This window comes from Physeter macrocephalus, chromosome 8, assembly GCF_002837175.3.
Source record: "Physeter macrocephalus isolate SW-GA chromosome 8, ASM283717v5, whole genome shotgun sequence".
Taxonomy (NCBI): Eukaryota; Metazoa; Chordata; class Mammalia; order Artiodactyla; family Physeteridae; genus Physeter; species Physeter macrocephalus.
In genome coordinates, this window is record NC_041221.1 from 58,078,389 (window position 1) to 58,103,732 (window position 25,344).

The window sequence follows — 25,344 nt, forward strand, 5'->3', positions numbered from 1 at the left end:
GTTTGTGCCCCGGTCCGGGAAGATCCCACATGCCGTGGAGCGGCTGGGCCCGTGAGCCATGGCCGCTGAGCCTGTGCGTGCGGAGCCTGTGCTCCGCAACGGGAGAGGCCGCAACAGTGAGGAGGCCCGCGTACCAAAAAAAAAAAAAAAGAATCAGGTCATTTCATCAAATAGGCACACATACACATGCACACAGTCTCTTAGCACACAAATCAATCTAAGGTCATACATCCTTGTAAATAATGAATGTCTAAGCAACTATTTCTGTACAACAATAGGAAGCATTAAGAGAAATGACCCATATTTTACATTTCCATAAAGCCAGAGACCACATTTTCTCTTTCTTTATACTTGCCATAATGAAGTCATAGATACTCAATACATGATTTTTGGATTTACATGAAGAGGGTTCTGTCAGGAACAGCATACGGTGGTCCCTACATAAACAGCCAAAGCCTCACAGAAACATTAAGGGTAACCCCTTAATGTTTGCGGCAGGCAGGCTCCAAGATGGCCTGCAAGATCCCCACCTTCTGGTATTGTCACCTTTGTGTAATCTCCGCTCTTGGAGTATGGGCTGGTCTAGTGCTTCACTTCTAACTTACAGAATGTGGCAGAGGTGATAGGATGTCACCTCCATGATTAGGTTACAAAAGATTATAGTTTCTGTCTTAATAGCAGATTAGCCTTCTTGGTTTGGACACTTCAGTGAAACAAACTGCCATGTTGGAGAGGCCCATGTGACAAGGAACTGAGGACATCCTCTGGCCAAAAGCTGGCCAGGAACCGATGCCCTCAGACTAACCACATCCCAGGAACTGAAATCTGCAAACAAAAACTCTAGCTTAGAAGAGGATCCTTTTATGGCTAATATTCCATTATACTGATATACCACATTCTGTTTATCCATTCATCTGCGGTTGGATATTTTGGTGGTTCCTAACTTCTAGCTACTGTGAATAGAGCTGCTATGAATACCGATGAACAAGTTTTTGTTTGAACACCTGTTTTCAGTTCCTTTGAGTATATACCTAGGAGTGGAATTGCTGGGTCATATGATAATCTTATGTTTAACTTATTGAGGAAAAAGTGTGGTTTTTTTAAAGTCTCTAAGTTATGGTAAATTGCTACACAGTAATAGGTAACTAACGTGAAGTTAAAAATGAATTTGTAGCCAGGCAGAAAATTCCAAAATGTGGACTAATGAACTAAAGGGGAAAAACTTACCTTAGGTCTTACTTGCAAGTCATTATTGCTTTAGTAAACAGCATCTACTACATTCTCAAAATGCTCCTCTCACAGGCAAGATTTAAAAATAACACCACCGACAGCAACTGCTCTGAAAGCTTATGGCTTGCCATGTGCTGTGCTGTACCATACTACCCAGATAAGGAAATGAAACTCCCCAGAATTCTTTCTTCTCACTTTCCACATCCTCCTTCGGAACATCTTCAGTCACATGGTTTCAGCTACCTCTAATACCCTGAAAACCATCAGTTCAAATGCTCTCATCTAATTTTCTCCTAAGCACCAATACCCTGTATTTTAAACTCAACTTGTCTCCCAATGAACTCATTCTTACCATGCATTCTTTTCCAAACCAGTCTCCTGGATTCCCTGTTTGGGGACTGGCAGCCAACCAAACTAAGAATCTGAAGAGTCATTCTTAACGCCTTACCCCTTATTCCTAATAATCAATCATCAATCACCCACATTTACCCCCCATCCCCATCCCAGTGTAACTGCCAAGCTCTTGGATGCTTTGAAACGCCACCATGCATTTTTCCTCTGGCTGTGTTCCCTCTGCTCCACCTATGGCATACCTAGAAAAACCCAACGCATATTTCAAGTCTAAACCCAAACATCATCTCATTGTGAGGGCTTCTTTAATTTCATTTTAACAAAATTGCTTTCTCCAGCCTTTGTGATCCTAGAGCAACCTGTATATCCCTTTGATGTTAGGACACTTGTAACAATGTTTGTGTATTTAACATGTTCAATTTTTTATGACTGCTCTATGCTGATACCTCTCTGTACTTAACGTTTTGAGACCAATTCTTCCGGATAGTTCAGTGAGCTAGCACTGGAACAGGCACATAATCTTCACTCAATTCATGTCCGCCGAATTAAAAATAGTCGTCTGATTTATACTGCCCATTCACTCAATCAACTATCAAATATTTACTGAGTGACTTCCATGCACCAGAATCAACATGGGACAATGGGAATACAGTGGTGAACTAGCTGGACACGGCCCCTGCCTGACTCATGAGCTCATAATCCAACAGGTCACTGAGTTGATAGTATCTTTATGACACTATGTTATTTAGGCTTTAACCTACTTCTTAGCAACATGTGTATTTCCCATAAGAGCACATTTACTCTTCTGATTAGTAAAGTGGTAATGAACATTGGAAAGTTAAATTTCTTTTCAGTGAGTTGTAAATAAAATAATTTTATTTCCAGTGTCATTATCACTGCACTAAAAACAAAACAAAGCCCCTCCTTGCAGTCTCAAGACATATGACTGTTTGTACAGTATATTTAAACATTTACAGGATGCCTCAACCATCCAGAACACAACTAAAAACTAGGAGCCATGGGGCAGCCAACAGAAATGTCCACAAATTAACATCTTAAAGCTCACATGCTTAACACTCTAAAAGGTCCCTCAGGTCCACACAAAAATCTTGCCTAGAAAAAAATGTGATCACACTTAGTTTCTTGGCTCCCTGCTCAGAGCATATTAGAAGCAGTAAATCATTATGTGGGAGATGGAGAAGAGACAAAATCCACCAGAGACAGGCACGTGGACAGTAGCAAAGAGAAATAGTTACAAAAGAGACTAAACCAAGAAATTAAGAAATTAAAAAAAGAAAAAAGAGAAGACGAGATCAACAACAATTAAAGGGGAAAAAAGGCAAATCAAATTACGGTACTGCGTATTTTAAACTTGTTTCTTTAATCAAGGAAAGTCCTTTCTAAAGAAAAATCATCTGTTAAGGTAATTTTGTTTACAGTCTACAGTAGCTCTTTCAGACTGGAAGTATAACAATTTGATTAATTATTATTTCAGAGCCATATACTAGTTTCCTGAAAGAATTGTCAGAGGTGGTATGTTTACTTCTTGGGGAAACCACAGGTAATCTTGAGAGAATTTCATGTCAAAATTCAGCTGCATTAGTACTGAGACATAATTATTCTTCAAAAGGATCACAAAATCAAAAGCCAAGTTGGATAAAACAAGTGTAACGATACACACACCAAGAAATTGAGAATTGATCTTTGGTAAACCACAATCCGGGTAGGAAATTAAGGAACCTGGGACAGGGGTAGACTGTCATCTCTTCTTACAATTAAAAGCCATAATTTTGACAGAAAAGTAAATAAATGGGACTCTTCATACTTGAACGGGGAACTGGAAACATATGTGGTACATGTAAAAAAGAGTCTATGTGTGTGGAGGGGAGGTGGCTTGCTTGGCATAAAGCTCAAAACATCTTTAAATTGAAATGAGAGAGAAAATATGCCTTGATAAAAATCTTACCTCCTTCGTAACATGGGTGTCCCTCAGAAGGATGACAGATGTGCTGAAACATTATAGCCACTGGGGTGTCTAGTGAGGCTTGGGGCATAATCCCCCATTTCTTGTCATCACCTCTATCAGTACACAGTTTCTGTTTATCCCAATATACCATAAAAATATTATCATTTTCCACGTCTCTGGTGATGTGAAATACCTTGGGAAGCACCGGTGAAAAAGAGTTTATCTTGCCATTCAAGGATCCCGGTGGTTTGACCCCATTAACCTTCCTAACCTTGAATCCTTCCACACCGTTTATGGGAACTGTACAGCAGCCAAAATGCCCTGCTCACATTTTTTGCCTTAAAGCCATCATATTTCCCAAATGTGACCATCTCTGTTAATGACCTGACCCTCTTCTGGGAATCTCCTTTCTCCCTATCTTCATATCTCCAAGTATAATCCATCCACAAATCCTGTATTATATGCCACCTGTGCCACAATCATTCCTGTTACTGCATTTGTACATAATCTTTTTCTTCTCACTGAAGAGCCAGAGTAGTTTATTATCTGTAGTTTTTGTTTGTTTGTTTGTGGGCCACGCAGTGTGGCCTGTGGGATCTCAGTTCCCCGACCAGGGACTGAACCTGGGTCACAGCAGTGAAAGCCCAGAATCCTAACCGCTAGGCCACCAGGGAACTCCCCTATTATTTGTAGTTTTTAATGTCATGTGCAGCTTTCTATTTTGTACTATTGTTATTTATATACACAGTTTTTTAGTTTGCTAACTATAATTAAAGCTCTTTGACAGCTAAATTTAAGTAAATGTACTCCAGCAAACATTTTCTGAGTACCTTTATGTGCCAAGTACTATACTAGGTGCAGAGGATATAAAAATTAATGTGGCTCCACTATCACCAGACTTATGTAGCATTGCTCTTAAAGTTGTAGCAAATAAAATACGGAAGAAAACTGATGTAAAAGACATAACAACCACTGGAAAAGAGACAAAATAGTCGTTATTTGCAGATGATTACTGCATACCTACAAATCCTAGAGAATTAACTGGAAAGCTTGGAACTAATAATATGGCTCCATGAGGTGATTAGAAACAAAATTAAAATGTTTCAAAATATCTTTGGGACTTCCCTGGTAGCGCAGTGGTTAAGCATCCGCCTGCCAACGCAGGGGACACAGGCTCGAGCCCTGATCCGGGAAGATCCCACATGCCACGGAGCAACTAAGCCCATGCGCCACAACTACTGAGCCTGCGCGCCACACATACTGAAGCCCAGGCACGCAGAGCCTGTGCTCCGCAATAAGAGAAGCCACCGCAATGAGAAGCCTGCGCACCACAACCAAGAGTAGTCCCTGCTCGCCACAACTAGAGAAAGCCTGCGTGCATCAACGAAGACCCAACGCGGCCAAAAATAAATAAATAAAATAAATTTTTTAAAAAACTTAAAAATTAATGCAATAATAAAAAAATATGCTTATTTGGGGGAATAAAAATCCCAAAATGTGTATGAATCACACACACACACACAAAACACGTTTGTATAAACGAAGCATCATATCATGTTTCTAGAAGGAAAGACTAAATATAATAAATATTTCAATTTTCCAAATTTACTAACGAGTTTAATGCATTACCAATCAAAATCTCAAGGGAATCTTTCAACCCAAAATTCACCTGGAATATATAAAAATAGCCAAATTTTAATGGCAAAATGATAAATAGAGAAAATTTAAAGGCACCTACAAACATAAAAAATATTAATCTGAGTTATCAAAAAAAATGCAAACTAAAATTATAGTTCATCTCCAAATACTTGCCCAGTCTTGGTAGCAAGTATGTTCCTATTATCAGTCACGCTATCAGAGCCAGGCGCCATTAAACACATGGCTGCTACAAAGTCTTCAGATCTGATAAATTTCTACCTTATTCAGTTGACAATGTCACAGCAAAGAAGTATGAGAGAACAATGAGTTCAAGTCTCTACATTTAATTGTGACCATCAAAGAAGAAATGGTTGATGTTATCCTAGAGAACGTAATACCAAAAATGGTCAATTATGCTAAACTTCAGCATTTCAATATAATAATTGGAGGAAGAGGAGAAGGAGAAAACCCAGTCTGTGACCAGTCATCTTAAAGAAGAAGGTACATAAAGGCAGGATGAAACTATAAGAAGGGGAAAGAAGATTAAGGGCTAAAATGAATTTATCCTTGCAAAACTGTTAAGAAGAACAAAGAAGCAAAATAAACAAACAAAAACAGAGGGCACAAAAAGAATGATGTTCAATCTGGAAAGAGTTAAGAGAAAGGTAAATTTGAAGGTAGGAAAGCATGCATCAAGCATCTTTAAGTTAATTCAAGTCTCCAGATCCGGACAGATTACATACCAAGATAGCAGAAAAACTCAGATACCATAGCAAAACTACTCGAAGCACTGCTATGTAACCATGGAGAATGGAAAAGTTACCAGAAGACTGGGGATAGGCAAATATCACTTGAGTTTTTTAAAATGGGATCATCATAAGCCATCATGGGGTCACTAAGAATAAGTCTTTCAAAATAATTCTCAGTTCCTTTTGGACTGGCTTGCCAGGTTGGTACATTTTGGGAATACCTCATTTCAGCAAAATATTTCACAAGTCTCTCGTATCCTCGGGCAATAAAGAGAAAAGTAAACCAGATGACAGTAATTAGGCAGCCTGGTAACTGAATGAACAGCCATACCCTAAAATTCATGGATCTGTGCCAGCATGGAAAGGGTTGAGTCTTCTATGATTTGCAACCAACCTTGGTTCTCACAGCATTTTACACATAACTCTATTATAGCAATTATCACACTGCATTATAGTTATATAATTACATGTCTATTACTCCCTGTAGCCTGTGAACTCCCTGAAGGAATGATTACTAGTCATCTTGTTATCCCTAGCGGGGAGCCTAAGACTGGCACAGAGTAGACAATTTGATACATGTCTGTAAGTTTTAACTGAATAAAAACTTTGAAGGTATCATTTCAAGATTTACAGATGGCACAAAGCTGAAAGAAATTGCTAATATTTTTGATGACAGAATTTTAAAAAAAGTTAAAAAGCCCTTGACAAGCTGGAACTATGAACCAGCGCTTACACAGTGAAATTTAATAGAGATATAAGTAATGTCTGGAACTTGGAATTATAAAAAAAATCAACTGTGCATTAAAAACAGAAGAGACTTGACTTAAAACAGCTGGGTATCTTGACAGCGAACCCAGTATGAACCAGTGGGGTGCTGTGGCAGGTATTGTTGGCTTTGACAGAAATACAGTGCCTGAAGGAGACAGGTGAGAGTGTCACAGGTCAGACCATATCTAGAGCATCATGCTTCTGGATACATGTTTTACAAGGACTACTCACAATTTAGCACTTGTCCAAAAGCAGGCAACTAGGATGGTGGTGGACCTGGGGACCACAGAATGTGGGAAATAGTTAAAGACATGAAAGAGATTTAGCTTGGAAAATGATCCTTCAGAGTATATGACAGCAAGTTTCATGCTTCTGACTTACTGTCTAGGGAGGATATATTATTTGTTGAGTATGGTTCCACAAAGCTGAACTGGGTCCATTTTTGCAAAGAAGCAGAAAGTTAGATTTGAGTAAATTATAATTAATTGTAATAATTAAAACTCTTCAAGTGTGACATATTAACATGCTTTCTCAGCATGGAAGCACTCAATTTGAGACGGTACAGCCATACCTCAGGGATTTGAAAAGAGCAAATTCCTACCTGGTGTAACAAGTTTGACTAAGTAACCCCTGATTTAACATGTACGGTTTCATGTTATTTTATAAGATGAAAGCTGGAAGGCAGAATGCCGTAACAAGCCTCAAATGACTTGTGAGACACATTTCTGAAGGAAACTGCATACACAACTTTTCTGACACTGCTCTTGAGAAGGATGGCTGGGGCTACTGCAGCAAATGCACCCATAACCCAGAGCGATGGCAGATCATCTGTAAGACACTGCCATGCCTCGTGTGGGTTGGACTCTCCAACATGCCGGCAGGTAGGGGAGACCAGGAGCATCACTCTATTATGTAGGTACACTGTAAAAGTACATAAAAATACACAGGCAGTCAAGAGGAATGAATTTCTAAACTCTATAACCATACCCTCCCTCTTTTTTACACTGATTCCCAGACTCATTGACTGATTTAGAACAATTTTCCCAGCCAAAAAAAAAACCAAACACCTTTAGCTCATCAACTAAAGGGCAACACATATTTAATATGCAATTTTTCAAACCATCCTTCAAATACCTTCAATAGCCAGTTATATCACCAGAGATGCACACCTACACATTTAAGATTAATTCAAATTCCAAGCAGAAGTCAAAAGTGCATTGAAATGTGACTTTACGTCCAGTGCAATGTAAACAAGTCAATTTTTCAATGCATCTTGACTAAATGTAAAATATCATCTGTTTCTGTGACAAACAAGTCTGTGCCATTAATCATATGCTTCCAGGTGCAACAACTCACATTCAAATTAAACCATGAAATAGCATCACAGTGTTAAGATTCACACAAACTAATCTTTTAACAGATTGTAGGAAAAAAACATACATTAAAAGAAGACTCGGGAGAAAAATGTTACACAATAAAAACATCTGAAAGGGCTTAAGCACCCAAGCAGATAGAATTCTGGTTTTTGAGCTGCATAGGAATAAACATTAAACAAAACTCAGAGCCTGCTCTTAAACAACGAATACATCATAAAAAATATTTCTTTTTATAGTCACAGGACTGAGAGTTTTGCTGTTTATATCTATCCCAGCATACAAATCCATAGTACTGCCAGGACTGTCCCCTCTGACTTAACTGGGAAGCCAGACAGAAGAGTCTGCCTGGGCTTCTTTTAGTTTAGCTCAGTTTGTGTCCAAAACAGGCCCAAGAATCATCTCTTCTTCAGTCGCTACACTCCTGCCTGCCAGTTACACGGCTCCAAACATTTCCCTTCCAGCTACAGATTATTAAACTGTTTTGTTGTTTTAAAACTTGATTTAGAACTGCAGTAGATAACTTTTTTTGCTTCAGGCTCCCCTAGGTCAGCAAGCTGCAACAACGTTCGAACAGTGCAATAGCGTCCATTGCACATTAAAAGCAAGGATGGTGCCAGGAACCAGCAAAGTGATATATTCTAGGTTAGCCATGTCAGGCATTTTCCAGTCCCAAAGCAGGTTTCATATAATCAGCCCATGGGCCAAGGGATGCACATGGCTGTCTGTACTTGCCCGCTTGTGTCCTCCGCTTGCCTCCCTTGTGTTCTTGTGACCTGCCCCATTGAACTCCCTGGACAAGTTTCCCAGGGAGCAACACTACACAAGAGAGACGCAATCCTTTGAGAGTCCTTCCTTTCTGCCTTGGGTCTTACACTGTACTGCTACAGGGCTTTATACTGCATCATCTGGCAAGCCACACATCATTCCCAGTTCTCAGTTGAATTCCCTTTAAAATGGTACCCCAGCCTAGCCTATTTGAGAGAAAAGCCATTAAAAAAAAAAAAGAGAGAGACAAAACTTAAAAACCAACAGTACAAATAAAAATGTTAATAGGCATACTGTCAAATCAAGGTTAAAAATTTAGCTCCTCTGATTAACGAATCAAGATAAGACTAGGATAGTCATCGAGGTACTGAGATATAAAGATATGAGAACAAAAGCTTCATCTCAAGAGTTTCTATGCTCTCTTACTTACTAGATTTCCTTCTTTTGTACTCATTATTTCTTTGCTCTCTTGTCCTCTTTCACAGAGACATTTTGTCCCAGATGACGAATGAAGGAGTATGTAAGGTTTTAATTTCATAACAGTCTTTGGAGAATTTTCCCAAAGTAATTTAACCTGAAGTTAAAGTTGTATATGATAGTTGCACGTGGTAGTTTTCAAGGATTTTGAATAAAATGGACTAGCATCCTTTTAAGAGAACACTTTTTTTTTAGAAAGTAGGATGAGGAAATAAACAGAACATTGCACCGACTAAGACTTAGATGAAAGAGAATTTTAGAATTAATTTATGCCTTAGAAATGGTCTTGACAATATTTAGCTAAATCAAAGAACTTAAAATATATCAGGGGGCTTCCCTGGTGGCGCAGTGGTTGAGAGTCCGCCTGCCGATGCAGGGGACACGGGTTTGTGCCCTGGTCCGGGAGGATCCCACATGCCGCGGAGCGGCTGGGCCCGTGAGCCATGGCTGCTGAGCCTGCGCGTCCGGAGCCTGTGCTCTGCAACGGGAGAGGCCACAGCAGTGAGAGGTCCGCATACCGCAAAAAAAAAAAAAAATCTCCCAGTGTAATTCATTTGATTTTTTTTTTTGAGTCCTCATCCAAATCTGTAGCGTTCAGAGTTTAGCTAAACTTCATGACAAGTAACACACATAATAAACTCAGAAAGAGAAAACAAACTTTTGATGGTACCGTTAGAAAACCAAACTATATTAACCAGCTTTGGAGGATGGAGAGTGATCGACATTTCATTTCCCAAATTTCAGCTTCTGCTGCCTGTCATCATTCTCACCCAGGACTAAGAAGACCACACAGTGAAATGTTCTCAGTGTTTCACAGCCTGAGGCTCTTACGACTTTTTATGGACACACACAGAATCTAAAATGACTAGGAAATTTTGTTTTAAGACTGTCCAGAGATACACCTAAAATCTTTAGGTAATTTTCCAGACTCTAGATTTAAGGTATAATAATTTTGGATCTTAACACATTACCATTTAAACAGATTTTCATCTGCTTAAGAAGAGACAACAGCCCCACATCTTGATAAAAATACTTGCAAAAATAGACAGCTATATAAAAACGAGTAACTATCAAAGACAGCCCACATTTTAAAAAAGTAAATGCATCTATTATCTACATTTAGAGCCCTGACAACTATGTTCCCAAGAAGTTGCCTCTGCATTTTTCACTTCCCAGCTAATATTAGATGCATCTTCACTTACTGCGATTTAATCTAATTAGTAAGAGGAAAAAGTTACTGACATTGAAATCTACTTAGTGGACTTTGGAAGAAAAAGAAAACTGAGCCGAAGATTGGCACTGTGCCTCTGCGCCCTGAAGTGTGGACTGTTTAACAATATGGTAAGCCCATCATCAGCCCCGGTTGTACCACCAGCTATGGTTTTGAGATAAAGAGGTTTTATAATTACGCACCCCAAATTTAAAATTCACCATCAACTTAAAGAAAAAGAATGTGGCAGTGGTGGCTCCCACTGCAAAGAACTTTTGGGATCATTGATGTTAAAGTCCAGAGAGAGAAAATATATTATGTTCTACCATCTTACCATATCATGTATAGATTACTGTAGATAAACATACCCACATCAATCTCAACCAGGCATTTTGCTGAGACTTGCAGAAATGAAACAAGTAAAAAAGCAAATGAAAAATACATTCCTTTTTATGCAAAAACAAGGTCTGGTTAAAACATTTTAACCAGAGGTGCAGTCTGGAGAGCATGAAATCAGCTTAAGAAGATAAATTGAAACAGGGAAGATTCCTGAACCAAAAAAAGGTATTTTACACACACAAAAAATTTATTTTTTACATACTAATTATTCTAATGTGGTTTGGAATCAGATGCTTTCTAATATATTTGCTCACCTTAGTGTTATTATTATTGGCTTTTCCCCCTCAGCCTCCGACTTTCTCTAAGACCTGCATCTTGCCAAATTCAGAATCACCAACATGAATATTTTTCATAACTATAACTGCTCAGATTGGGAAGAGAATATTTTATAACTACGGTTTTGAGTATTCCAATGGAATGAACCACACTGGTTTATTCTGAGGAATCTCTCTCTTTGTATAGTGTATGTGTCATAGTACTTGTTTGATTAATTGAGGGCTACTGTGGACAGACAGATCAATCTGTCTTCTTTTATTAGCACTGTGATTTTAAAAATCTACACATTAAATTGATGGATTTGATAACATCTTGATCTTAGGGTATTAAGCACTTATGTATTTAATCTTAACAATTCAGCTATATATGATTATCCAGAAATTGATATTTTTCTTTCTAAGTCTTTTCCCCGTCACATTTATCTTTTTTTAAACCATGGACGTTAACTCAGCCTATTTAAAATAATTCTTTACTGGAAAGCAATCCAAGAAAAGGTCCATAAGTCCTTCACAAAACATACTTTCACTGATTTTTAACCTGAGATGACTGAAAGAATATCTTTCAATTTCTAAAGGTATAAAGTATTTTTAATAGTCTTACTGTGGTATAATTGACATATAATAAAGTACACATATTTAAAGTATACAATTTGATAAATTTCGACAAATGTATGCATCTATGAATACCATCACCACAATCGAGGTAATAAATGTATACATCACCCCGCCCCAAATTTTCTCATGACCCTTTCAATCCTGCCATTCCACCTCTCCTCTTGTCTCCTGTCCCTATCCCTCAGGCAGTCACTGAAATACCTTCTGTCACTAAATATTAGTTTGCATTTTCTAGAACCTTATACAAACAGGATATAAATTTATTCCAGTATGGGAATACTACTCTACTCAAAATGCTCCATTTTGTCTGGCTTCTTTCACTCTGTATAATTATTTCATGATTCATCCATGTTGTGGCATGTGCCAATAGTTCATTCTTTTTTTATTGCTAAATACCACTTCATTATATGGATATACAACAATTTGTTTATCCATTCACCAACTGATGACATTTGGGTTGTTTCCAGTTTTGTCCTATTACAAATAATGTTGCTGTGAACATTTATGTACAGGATTTTGAGTGAATACAAGTTTTCATTTCTCCTAAGAGTGGAACAGCTTATTAGATTGGTTTGCATTTACCTTAAGAGACTGCCACACTGTTCTCCAAAGTGGTTGTATCATTTTACATCTCTACTGGCAGTGAATGAGAGTTCCAGTTCTTCTACATCCTTGTCAATATTTGATATAGTCAGGCTTTTTAATTTTAAATATTTTAATACGTGTGTGGTGATTTTAATTTGTATTTCCCTAATGACTAATAACGCTAAGCATCTTTGCATGTCCTTATTTACTTTCTTTATATTTTCTCTGATGAAGTATCTATTCAAATCTGTTGCCCATTTTTTAAGAGTATTGTTTCTTTTATTATTAAATTCTCAGTATTCTCTATATATTCTGGATTGAAGTTCTTAATCAGATATATGATTTCCAAATAATATTTACCTAGCCCATGACTTGTCTTTTCACTAACAGTGTCTTTCAAAAAGCAGAAGTCTAAGTATTATGAAATCCAACATACCAATTTTCTTTTTATGGATTATGCTTTTGGTGTCTTATCTAAGAAATCTTTGCAGAACCCAAGGTCACAACGATTTTCTCCTATGATGTTTTCTTCTGGAAGCTTTATAGGTTTAGGTCTCATATTTAGGTCTAGGATCCATTTCGATTTAAATTTTTGTGCATGCTATAAGGTTCAAGCACTTCTAAATCTTGTGTCATATGTCATTATTTTTGTCTATTTGCTATTTCTAATCTTAATGGATTTTGGTCAGAAAACACATTATACATGGTCATGCATGTAAAAATTTTATGTGTATATCAAAAGAATGTGTATTTTCTATTTGAGTATAAACGTATATAATTGTCAATTAGATCAAGTTAGTTAATTGGCTTTTTAAATGCTTTACATGCTTTTATTTACTTGATCTGCTGTCTTCTGAATAAAGTATGGCTAAATTCTTCTACTAATTATGGATCGGTTGACTTTTTCTTACATTTCTTACATTTTTCTTAGTTTTAGAATTATGCAGTTAAATATGTTAAGGTCAATACTCAGTTATTTTAGTATACCAATATAAAATATCATTATTCTCATTTACATTCTTTGCTTTGAATTTCATTTCATCTGATACCAATATTGCTTCCAGTACTTTCTTTTCAATGGCCTTTTTTTAGGGTATCTTTTCTATCCCTTTATTTTTACCTTACTGTATCTTTTTATTGTAGAAGTGTCTCTCATCATCCTTATATAGCTGAATATTTTATACTCAGTGTTTTTATGCCACCCATATTATAAATGGGGAATTTAATCTATTTACAGTTACTGTAATTACTAATGTATATATAGATGTTTTCTATTTATCATAACTTTTTGTTCATTATTTTGTTTGTTATTTTTTTCCCATTCTTGCATTTTGCTGAATTTATCAAATCTTCTTTGCTTTCTCTCCTTGGAGTGAATTTATTTTGTAAATTAAAAAAGAAAGTTTTCATGAAAAAAATGCACACAATACTAAAAAGCAACAATTCTACTGGAACCCAGTAAACTCTCACTCCACTCTCTAACATAACTTATTATATTAGTTGAATATGTAAACTTTCAGACATTAAAAAAAAGTATTTATGTATTTATCATCCTTTTATTGTTAGAGTGTTAATTTTAAAAGATAAAAATTTTAAAAAGATATATATATATATATATATATACAGATTGCCAACAAACACATGAAAGGATGCTCAACATCACTAATCATTAGAGAAATGCAAATCAAAACTACAGTGAGGTATCACCTCACACCAGTCAGAATGGCCATCATCAAAAAATCTACAAACAATAAATGCTGGAGAGGGTGTGGAGAAAAGGGAACCCTCTTGCACTGTTGGTGGAAATGTTAATTGATAGAGCCACTATGGAGAACAGTATGGAGGTTCCTTAAAAAACGAACAATAGAACTACCATATGACCCAGCAATCCCACTACTGGGCATATACCCTGAGAAAACCATAATTCAGAAAGAGTCATGTACCACAATGCTCATTGCAGCTCTATTTACAATAGCCAGGACATGGAAGCAACCTAAGTGTCCATCGACAGATGAATGGATAAAGAAGATGTGGCACATACATACAATGGAATATTACTTCGCCATAAAAAGAAATGAAACTGAGTTATTTGTAGTGAGGTGGATGGACCTAGAGTCTGTCATACAGAGTGAAGTCAGAAAGAGAAAAACAAATACCGTATGCTAACACATATATATGGAATCTAAAAAAAAAAGTGTGAGATGGGTGTATATATATATACAGCCTCTTCAATAAGTGGTGCTGGGAAAACTGGACAGCTACATATAAAGGAATGAAATTAGAACACTCCCTAACACCATACACAAAAATAAACTCAAAATGGATTAAAGACCAAAATGTAAGTCCAGACACTATAAAACTCTTAGAGGAAAACATAGGCAGAACATTCTAGGGCATAAATCACAGCAAGATCCTTTTTGACCCACCTCCTAGAGAAATGGAAATAAAAACAAATATAAACAAATAGGACCTAAAGATATATAATTTTAAATTATTAGAAAGATATATATTTAAACTTCAATTTTTCTTTTGTTAATTATAATCTTACTCTAAATATATAAAGAATATACTTTAATGGTTTTTTCTCTTTACCTAACTCTGCCATCTCCCATGCTGAAATCAGAAATAATGCTATTTTATTATGTGTGTTTCTATGATGACAATGAATGGTTTCTCCTTCTTCACAGTATGTCTAGGTATGGGTCTTTTCTTGGCACTCAGAGGGCTCACTAAATCTCAGTACTCTTTTTCATATTAGAGGCTCTTTTTCTATTGTTTTTAAAATTATTTTATTCTCCAGTTTCTCTTTACTCTCCTTTTAGAGCTCATGCTTCATAGAGAGATGTTGGAACTTCTGTAACTATTCCCTTTGTCTCTTGAATTTTCTTTCATACTTACAAAGTATTCCTTTGAGAAGGCATTCTGAGGACATTCCCTTGCTCAGTCCTTAGTTTCACTAATTTACATATGAGTTATATCAACTGCCATTTTCATTTTAAATTTTTAAGTCAAATTTTAATTTCCCAAGTTCTGTGTTACATTCTTTGTCATAAATACAAAACATTCCTCCATCTCTCTGAATGTCCTCTTCTGATCATTCTATTACCTCTAGATCCTTGGACATCTTTTCTTCTGACTTTTGTTTGGTTGTCTTTCTTTCATGGTGTTGGTTTTCCTCATACTGTGGTATGTCATGATTATATGCTTATCCTTTGTTTGAAAATCTGTTTGCCAGCTCTTTTGTTTACCATTGCCTGTTTCCAGTGATTAACAGGGACAGACAAGTGGCTTGTCTCCCTTGTGTGTGGGCTTTCTAACCCACCTGGCAGTCAGTACATTACTGGAGCACTGCCCTGCCTGAGTCTAGCACCCACACTCAAGGATTTAGTTTGTGGGTAAACACAGCTGCTATCCACTACCTAACACAAGAAGAAAAGAAAAATAAAGGCATAGCTCCAAATATAAAGCCCCAATTAATAACTTTGATAAGCTCCCCTGATTAATAATCCTGATGAATTCCCCTTCTATTTCATGTTTCCATCGTCTGTACCTCAAGCTTTGTCTTGCTTTCCTTTTTCTATTATAGATTTAAATCTATCTTTGTAATAGATTTATTATTGTTTGTTTGTTTTCTGATATTATTGTCATTTCATGAGATTTTGGCCAGGGAGGGAGAATAGACACAGTAAAAAAAAATCAATCTTCGGGGGCTTCCCTGGTGGCGCAGTGGTTGAGAGTCTGCCTGCCGATGCAGGGGACACGGGTTCGTGCCCCGGTCCGGGAAGATCCCACATGCCGCGGAGCGGCTAGGCCCATGAGCCATGGCCGCTGAGCCTGCGCGTCCGGAGCCTGTGCTCCGGGTCCGGGAAGATCCCACATGCCGCGGAGCGGCTAGGCCCATGAGCCATGGCCGCTGAGCCTGCGCGTTCGGAGCCTGTGCTCCGCAACGGGAGAGGCCAAAACAGTGAGAGGCCCGCGTACCCCAAAAAAAGAAAAAAAAATCAATCTTCAATTCTCAATCATAAGAGCTTCCCATGACTGTGTTAAAAATAATAATTAACTTTATATGGTAAGTTCTTCACATTATTACCTCTCACAACAATGCCATAAATATCAGTAAATTTCAAGATTAAAATGATCAAGCATCATCAATAGAGCCTTTAGACAATACTTTGGATCTTAAAAAATTAAAAACCACAAATTTGTGACACCTCAAAAACAAATCTAACCAGTTCTATTTCATCTGGCTCCAGCATACGTCAGAGAATCAATCCAGTCTGATAAGTGATGAATAGCTACAAACATATTACCTCTTCAACAATTGTCAAGTTGCTATTCCAATTATAGGAACATAGTAAAGCTATTTAATTTTTCTGAGAACTTCCATAATTGTTATGGCCAACATCACTCTCCCACGAAAATACCCAAAGAGTTGGGCTCAGAGGAGTGAGTGAGTGTGTGTGTGTAGGGCGGGGTTGTATGGCAGAGCAGAAATTGTATCCTCAGGGCTCAGCATGTAGTTAGTATTCATTAACTATTCACTGAAATGAATTCAGCAACAACTACAAAACATTTGCCTCTGAAGCATCTAACATTACTCTAGCATCTTGGGGCACAATTTGGCAAATTTCTCTCTAGCTTAGAACTATGGATATATTTTATACAACATACAACAAACCTTCAAGACTATGTTGTGCTTTTCAGTTCTTCATAACTTTACAGTCTAGTATGGTAAATACCAGTATTGAGTACACGATTCAACTAGGATCATATAGAAAGGACAAAGAAGACATGACAGGGGGAAAGACAGCCTAGGAACAGATGGGACAAAAGTCAAAGAGGTGACAGTAGGCTTGGTTTATGCTAGGACAAGACTGAACCAAGCCTACTGTCACCTCCATGACTTTCATCTCTTCTGTTCCTTTCCCTAGACTTTGTGTGATGTCTTGTCCTTTCTGTACGATCCTAATTGCATGCTGTACTGTTTTAGTACTTCCCATACCAGACTATAGTGCGTCTCAAAGTAAAGACCACAGTCATAGAAACTTGGTTAAGTCAGTATTCGTTATTTGTTATTTGATGGATGTTTGGTCTGCCTCACACTACCCACGCAAAAAGAAAACTTTGAGATTTATTAAAATGTCTCCTGTACAAAATAAAACTAAAGAATTGACAAAGTCAGGGATAAAGGAAAATAGAGGAAATAATCCTTTATAGTCCTGCACAGTTGTTAGAGACTGCCTCTATGGTTCCCAGAGGCTGATGCGAAGTAGATACTGTAAGTTTTTACATAAAAAATAAACTAGTTATGCTATACCAAAGAGGAGAACAGTTATCAGCATCTTCAGCTGCTAGAAAAGAAAGCAGCAATGGAGAAGTTAAATGCCTTGCCCAATGTCCCCTGGCTTGTTTTTTAGAGGAAAATACTAGTCTCTTGACTTCCAGTGCTGTTGCTGCAATATCACACTGAAACCAAATACACAGTGAAAATTAGTTGCTATTATGGCAACCCCTGGGAGAAACAGAAATACCTATTCCCCTGTGAGGGATAAGAAGTTAAGCTAAGAACCCGACACAAATGTTCTGTGAGGAAGCTGGGCAGAGCGAGAAGACATGAAATGACCTGATTGCCCCTAAAGAGGAAACAGTGGTGAGGCAGCAACCTCAGAGGCACATGAGAACCCCACTGCCAGGGGCTGGGAGGTTTAAAAGTCTGGGACACTAGTTTCTAGAACGCTCTATATACACAGAGTCTTATAAAGCAAATTGTTAAGCGCTATACTAAACTATGACTGAGAAGACAGATTTTTAAAAATTTCCTAGGGCACTTCTCCAGAAGAAAACAAAAATTAAGGTCAGGTCTACATCAGCCAGTAACAGATTTCTGGGCCCCTAGATTCACTTATTTGGCTCTGCTGACTGTTTGGCTCAGTTTTCCCTTAGCAAGTGTAAAAAACGCTTGAACACCACCACCCTGGGATCCTGTTCAACCAATTCAGATAGCTGTGGCCTTTTAACTCACATCCAAGTGACTTGGCTTTATACCAATATCATTTCCCCTAGTAAAGCCTAAGCCTAAGTGAGAAAGTACACAGCTCAGAGAGCCAGGAGTTAACTGGCTGTTCCCATTCCAGAAAGGTCTGGTTCTTTTCCTAGATAAGGAAACAATACTATATCAAGATGTTTCGATCATTCAATATTACATATTACACTGGATCCACAACTATAAAAAGAGAATTAGTGGGAATACCACTATCTATTCTTAAAGCATCTCTTCTGAGGTGCTTCAGGCAACTGAACTTTTCTTTTCCAGCCCAATCCCTCGGGAAATAAATAGTGATGATTTATTAAAACTTACATTTTACAGATAAGAAAACAACAACAAGAAGTTCAAATGCAGAGGGGGACAGAGTGTCTTGAGGCTACACTCTACTTGCTGAACCACATTTTTTCCTTATAATTATACAACAGATACAGAACATGCACATTTACTTGTATGTAGCTGACTGTCACTCAGCTCAAAGCACGGTCCTAAGGTATTTTGTGGACCTGGCCACACTTGGGCCCCACCTCTGTGCTGCCATGTTCCTTTGCCAGGGTCATGGTTTCTTGCCTCTTTTCCCATAGAAACCCACGTGGAGATGTCTAAAACAGTTTTCAAATGGCAAGTTGCTTTCTCCTATACCAGCAAAGAATGTAGGCAATTCTACTTGTCCCTTACAGCAATGTGGCCACAATAACCTCTTCAAGTCTGTCTGCTTATACTCATTTTTTTCCTAATATACAACCAATTTATTGGTTTATATTGTCGTGTTTCCTCCTCTGTCTTTGTTGTATAGCATGACCTTCAGAGCCAGTGAGTACATTAAATTCATAGGTATTTAGTTGCATTATTTTTTTAATAGGAGGCAGTAGTGGCCATATAGAGGGAATAATCATAATATACAAAGGACAGTGAGAATATATCAGATAAAAATTAAAGAGCTATTATTCCCTCCAAAGTAAGTTTTAATAAAAGATTCTGAAGGAAGAAAGCTTTATTTTGGCAAAAGACATCAAATGGCCTGGGTACAAAAAGCAGGAATTACAAGAAGCAGGCAGCAGTGCCCCCTGGGCTGCCTGTTAAGAAGTCTGCCCTGTACAGTTTCTGGAGAAATTAAGAAATGCAAATAACCTGGACAGATTAACAGCACCCGAAGATAACCAGCAGCATACAAAGAAACAGCACCTTTCACTATGAGGAGGCGTATTCCTCCAGGCAAACAAAGAAACAGGACAGAGTCAACATCTGTTTCATATAACAGCTTGGCTGCTGAAAGAAGCAACCTTTAAAAAATGGCTTAGCTGACAATCCTTAAAAATCATTCAGTCACTATTGCATGGGCTGAAGTAAATGGGTAAATGAACACAACTTGCACTTTCCATACGACCCTCGCCACCTTCCTCTAAAGAAAAGAGAATAAAGTGCAAACAAAAATCCTCATGAACTTCCCTTTTGATTGACGACTAGCAGCAATGAATACTGAAGTGTAAAAGACAGCTAACTGGTTTTTAACATTTCTTTGCTTTCCCAAAGTCAACTGGGAAGACAAGACTGCCAAAGAGTATATTAGGTGGGGATGGTGGCCAGGATAGGGGGTGGGGAAACAATTCAGACATAACTCCTTAGGATATTAAGAGAAGAAAACAAGTCATTTGGCCAAACCAACCATGGTTCCAGAATTCAGTTTGAGAGAGAAAAAGGAACATGATGATGTCTGGATGCCTATCAATAAGTGGTAACAAACGAAACATGTTAAGAAATGAAATTTTCCTCTCTGGATTCTATCAATTTGTAAATGAAATTTCAAAATCAAGACAGAGACACCTATGAATGCATAAAAATCTGTTCGTAGATTTAAGAACTGGACATTTCTAAGATGAAAAATTATCAGAGCTGTGATGTCACTGCAGTGTGACCACTGCTTCCAACTCAAGTTAAATGCCAGATGCTTCACTTACCTTAGTAATGTGGTTAAAATACATAAGCCAAACAGAATGAAAGCAATTAAGAGGTACTATGACAGACAAGAGATTTTTCAGGTGGAATCTGAAAACAGAAAGAAAGGTGATTAGGTGGAAAGGGACAAAAACATTTACTACTAACACACATGTAGTGCCAAAAAATATGCTGGGCAGCTACCCAAGACCCCAACGAGGTAAGGTCCCTTCCCAGTGACTTTTCAGTTTAAATAGGTATAATGCAATGAAAGAGAAGATCACTTTGTCTATGAGGGAGGGAGGCATGACCATAAAAAGAAAAAGCAATCAATATGTGATCTGTGTTGTTTTCGGAGACCTTGGGGTAAAAAGGCTTTACGGAAAGTTGTTTTTGCGGGGTATGAGGGAGTGAGGATATAATTATAATAAAAGCAAATCTTCCAAAAATGTTAGCTATGGGCCAGGTGGTCTCTAAGTACTTGACCTACGTCGACTAATTTAGTCCTCACAAGGATTATATGATGTAGGGACTATTATTACTACATTTTACAGGTAAGGAAACAGAGATACAGCAAAGTAGACTTGCCTGGAAGCATGCAGAATGCCCGGGCTTTGAAACAAGCCACCAGGAGGAAGGGCAATCCTTTGAAAGATTAATCTGCCTATCCAGCATCCTGCTCAGTGTCTTGCACAACAACCAGAAAAATAAAAATAATAGAGCAAGACAAGCAGAGTAATCAATTAAAGCTAAAAGAGAAAGGATTTAGATTAGTTTCAAACAAACAAACAAAAAAACCTTTCCAAAGTAAAGAATATGCTGGGGGAAAAAAAAGTTCATTGAGCGATACTACAGAATGTCCTTCGTCAGGATGGAAACTAACACTCAGCCTTGCTGGATGCTGTTAAAAATAAATCCCTTCAAGTATGGAAGGGATTAACCTAGAAATTCATTTTAGGCCTATAAGAAGTCATATTTGGCTTTAATCAAGGAGAGAAGTTAAGTAGATGTCAAGAGTCTCCCCTTCTGTCCATTAGCCAGTCTATTCAGGGACTATGCTTGACTTAACACTATAACCACCACCATTTTCTAGAACTCAGCCTGAGCATATAATATGTACTCTGTAAATATTTGTTGACTGACTGAATTAGAAAAAAATAAAAGAATATCAAAATGACATGTTTATGGAAGATTCTGTAAGTTTTGGAAACTATCTAGAATAAGGTAAGACTGCTTCGGAAGGCAGTCTTGAATAAATCAGAAGAGGGAAGCACTGGAGTGCTGAGGGCACTGGCGTCAGACCATAACTGAAGAAGAGTTTGACTTGAAAGACTTCTAAATAAGAACCTACTGACTAGGGGCTTCCCTGGTGGCTCAGTGGTTAAGAATCCGCCTGCCAATGCAGGGGACATGGGTTCGAGCCCTGGTCTGGGAAGACCCCACATGCCACGGAGCAACTAAGCCTGTGTGCCACAACTACTAAGCCTGCGGTCTAGAGCCGGCAAGCCACAACTACTGAAGCCTGCGTGCCACAACAACTGAAGCCCGCGCACCTAGAGCCCGTGCTCCGCAACAAGAGAAGCCACCGCGATGAGAAGCCCGCAAACTGCAAGGAAGAGTAGCTCCCACTCCACACAACTAGAGAGAGCCCGCACGCAGCAACGAAGACCCAACACAGCCAAAAAATAAGAACCTACTGACTAGGGGCTTCCCTGGTGGCTCAGTGGTTAAGAATCCGCCTGCCAATGCAGGGGACATGGGTTCGAGCCCTGGTCTGGGAAGACCCCACATGCCACGGAGCAACTAAGCCTGTGTGCCACAACTACTAAGCCTGCGGTCTAGAGCCGGCAAGCCACAACTACTGAAGCCTGCGTGCCACAACAACTGAAGCCCGCGCACCTAGAGCCCGTGCTCCGCAACAAGAGAAGCCACCGCGATGAGAAGCCCGCAAACTGCAAGGAAGAGTAGCTCCCACTCCACACAACTAGAGAGAGCCCGCACGCAGCAACGAAGACCCAACACAGCCAAAAATAATAATAATAAAAAAGAACCTACTGTATAGCACAGGGAACTCTACTCAATACTCTGTAATGATCTATATGGGAATAGAATCTAAGAAAGAATGGACCTATGCATATGTATAACTGATTCACTTTGCTGTACAGCAGAAACTAACGTAACATTATAAATCAACTGTATTCCAATAAAAACTAATTTAAAAATAATAATAAAAAAGAAAAGACCTCTAAATAAAGGAGTAAGAAAACGAATGATAAAAGTGGCTGCAATAATAAGGGATAACGTCCTAGAATTTTTCAGCAGAGAGCAAGATGTTCATGTTTAATCAGTACAGTGTTAATGAAAATAATGCAAACATGTGAAGACTTCAAATTGTTCATATAATAATGATAAAAGCATCAGCATACAACACATGGGAGCACTTCTCTTGTGCTGGGCACTGGGTAAAATGCTTTATGTATAGAGTATGCTGATTAAGCGCAAGCGCTCAGATCAACTCCCACACCTCCTCCAAATAACTTTGATCAAGCCACTTGATCTGTGTCTAGGTGTCCTGTGTCTCATTATCTGTGAGATAATAATAGCATCTATTCTCTAGGTGCGAAGTTGCAAAGATTAAATGAGAATGTGTGGGGAGAGAAAATATAAGAAATTTTAGAGTTCTAATTTCACATAAAGACAGGAGTAATCGGTACAGCCTGATGAGCATGACAGGTAAGCTGAGGAGAGCAAGTCATTCTCAAAATAGTGAAAACAGGACTCACCCATCATATCACTGGGCTGGACTAACTATATCTCTCTTTGATATAGTAAGTCATCCCTTACTTTATTCTTACTTTCTCCTTAATTTCATCATTTTTCAAAAATTAATTTCAAGTATTTCTTTTCATGCATGTCTCCATCCCTGAACCATGAGTGCCTTGAAGACGGGATATGTTTTAAATATCATTTATTCCCAGCCCCTAGAATCATGCTTGACACACAAATACTTGTGCTAGAATTCTAGACTGCATGAACAACAGGAAAAGACCATGTGAGAAAATTGATGTGAATGAGATTTATAGCAATTTTTAGGAGGAAGATATAAGAAATACCCTCATAGAAGAGAAATTTGATAAGAACATAGAATTATTTCTATATATACATAACACAAACTATGTAGTACATATATACAAACACACAAACATCTATCAGTGTGTGTGCAAACAGTTTGTTATTAAGATCTACCAAAAGTGACTTTCATTTAAACTCCATTAGTCATTGTTATTTCATTCTAAACCATTTCTTCTTACTAGACAAGGAACACAAGTTCATGCCTCTTCCTATTTTGAAGAAGTGAGAAATGTAACTTAAGGTTGATAAGGGGGTGATGGAAAGTCTTGGAACCATCTGAAAAGGGTAGAAGAAGGAATTTGAAGGGAGGAACAGGGGCCATGCCGATCTTGGGAATTAACCCTAGGATAAGCAGAACTTTCTGAGCATTCTGCACTTAAGCACAGTTCGGGCTCTTAGTATCTGCCTACCTTTATACCTATCTTCTTGAGTTTCTCCCTTGATTTCACAGTTTTCCCCTGGACTGACAACCTGATTGAACTCTGATTAACCTGTCTTCTGAGTTAATTCTCTACTGGTAAATAGCTGCTTCACATCTTCACACACTGATCTTAAAATTCTCAACTCTTTCCTCTTGAACTTAGAAATTCTTGGGTTAAGCAACCTCCTCTCAAACAATTTGATTTTAGGAGGTCATAATTCTCCCTAAATGCCACGTATCTTATATTGGGACGAGCCTCTTGGTATGTAAGATTTACTCTAAATCCGAGGAAAGCTATACTCTCTGTGTGTTAGTCTACTTTTCATGCATTCTTGGGTGAGACATGACCTAGGGCCCAGTCCTACCCCATGCAGAGTAGGTCCTCAAAAAATATTTGTTGAATAAAGGAATTAGTGAGTAAAAAGTCAAGGATTGAACTCCCTCCACTGCTTGCCTCTGAGCACACAATACAGGATACACAATTAGATTCTACTCAGAAAATCACCTTCTCCTTGAGAAAGTCTCTCAACTGAAAACAGCTATTAAAGTTCAGGGGAAGAAGAATCTGTGCTTAAGCTAGGAATTTGCTCGTTATTACTACCCGCCAAACACCACACATCACTAGCCTGAAACTAATCTATAGGTCCCAATCCCTGAAGCTCTATCTCATACTTACATCTCTCAACTATTACATCACAGAAGAGGCACAAACTAAAGCGTTTCCACCAAACTCTATGGTATCCGCTCCATTGTAATTTCCATTTCAACAATTGCCAGGGTACACAGAGTTCTTTCAGCAAAATTAAACCTTGCTTGGGGACAGACAGATTCCCACCTTATACACCCCATCCTCTAATTTGATCTTTTGAATTGTACTGATTTTCAGTGGCACAGAGTCAAGGTTATAATAAATTCCTTGATGTGTTCGCTTTTTAAAAATTGTCCAGATACATCCATTATTTATATCATCAAACTAAACATCAATAATAAACACCTTATCAATTAATCAACAGTTTTGTATACCTGGAGGGTATTCAATAAAAACTTTGCATCTAGCCTAGTAATAATACATTTACTAAGTATCAACCATGTTCAAAAATAATAGAATTCTCAAACCATTCATTTTGATTCCATGGATGTTTACACTATGTCCTCTGAAGCCACAAAGTAATATTAAAATATTCAATCTAAAAGAAGAGTCTTAAAATTTTTGCATAGAAAAATTATTCTATTACAAGAACATTCATGTTTTATAATTTTTGCAGTCAAAATGACAAAACCAACATCAAAGAAAAACCAGAATTTATCAACCATGGTTCATTTTAAATATTAATGCTGTAAAAGTCAAAGGTAGCTATAAAACAGACTGACAGGGCTTCCCTGGCGGCGCAGTGGTTGGGAGTCCGCCT

The 25,344-nt window shown here is 38.0% G+C and overlaps 1 protein-coding gene across 4 annotated transcripts in view; it reads right to left on the minus strand.

Moving 5' to 3' along the window:
• Positions 1-25,344, minus strand: part of ARL15 (ARF like GTPase 15) — a 432,647-nt gene that overhangs the window by 240,753 nt on the left and 166,550 nt on the right. The gene's annotated exons all lie outside the window — the stretch shown is intronic.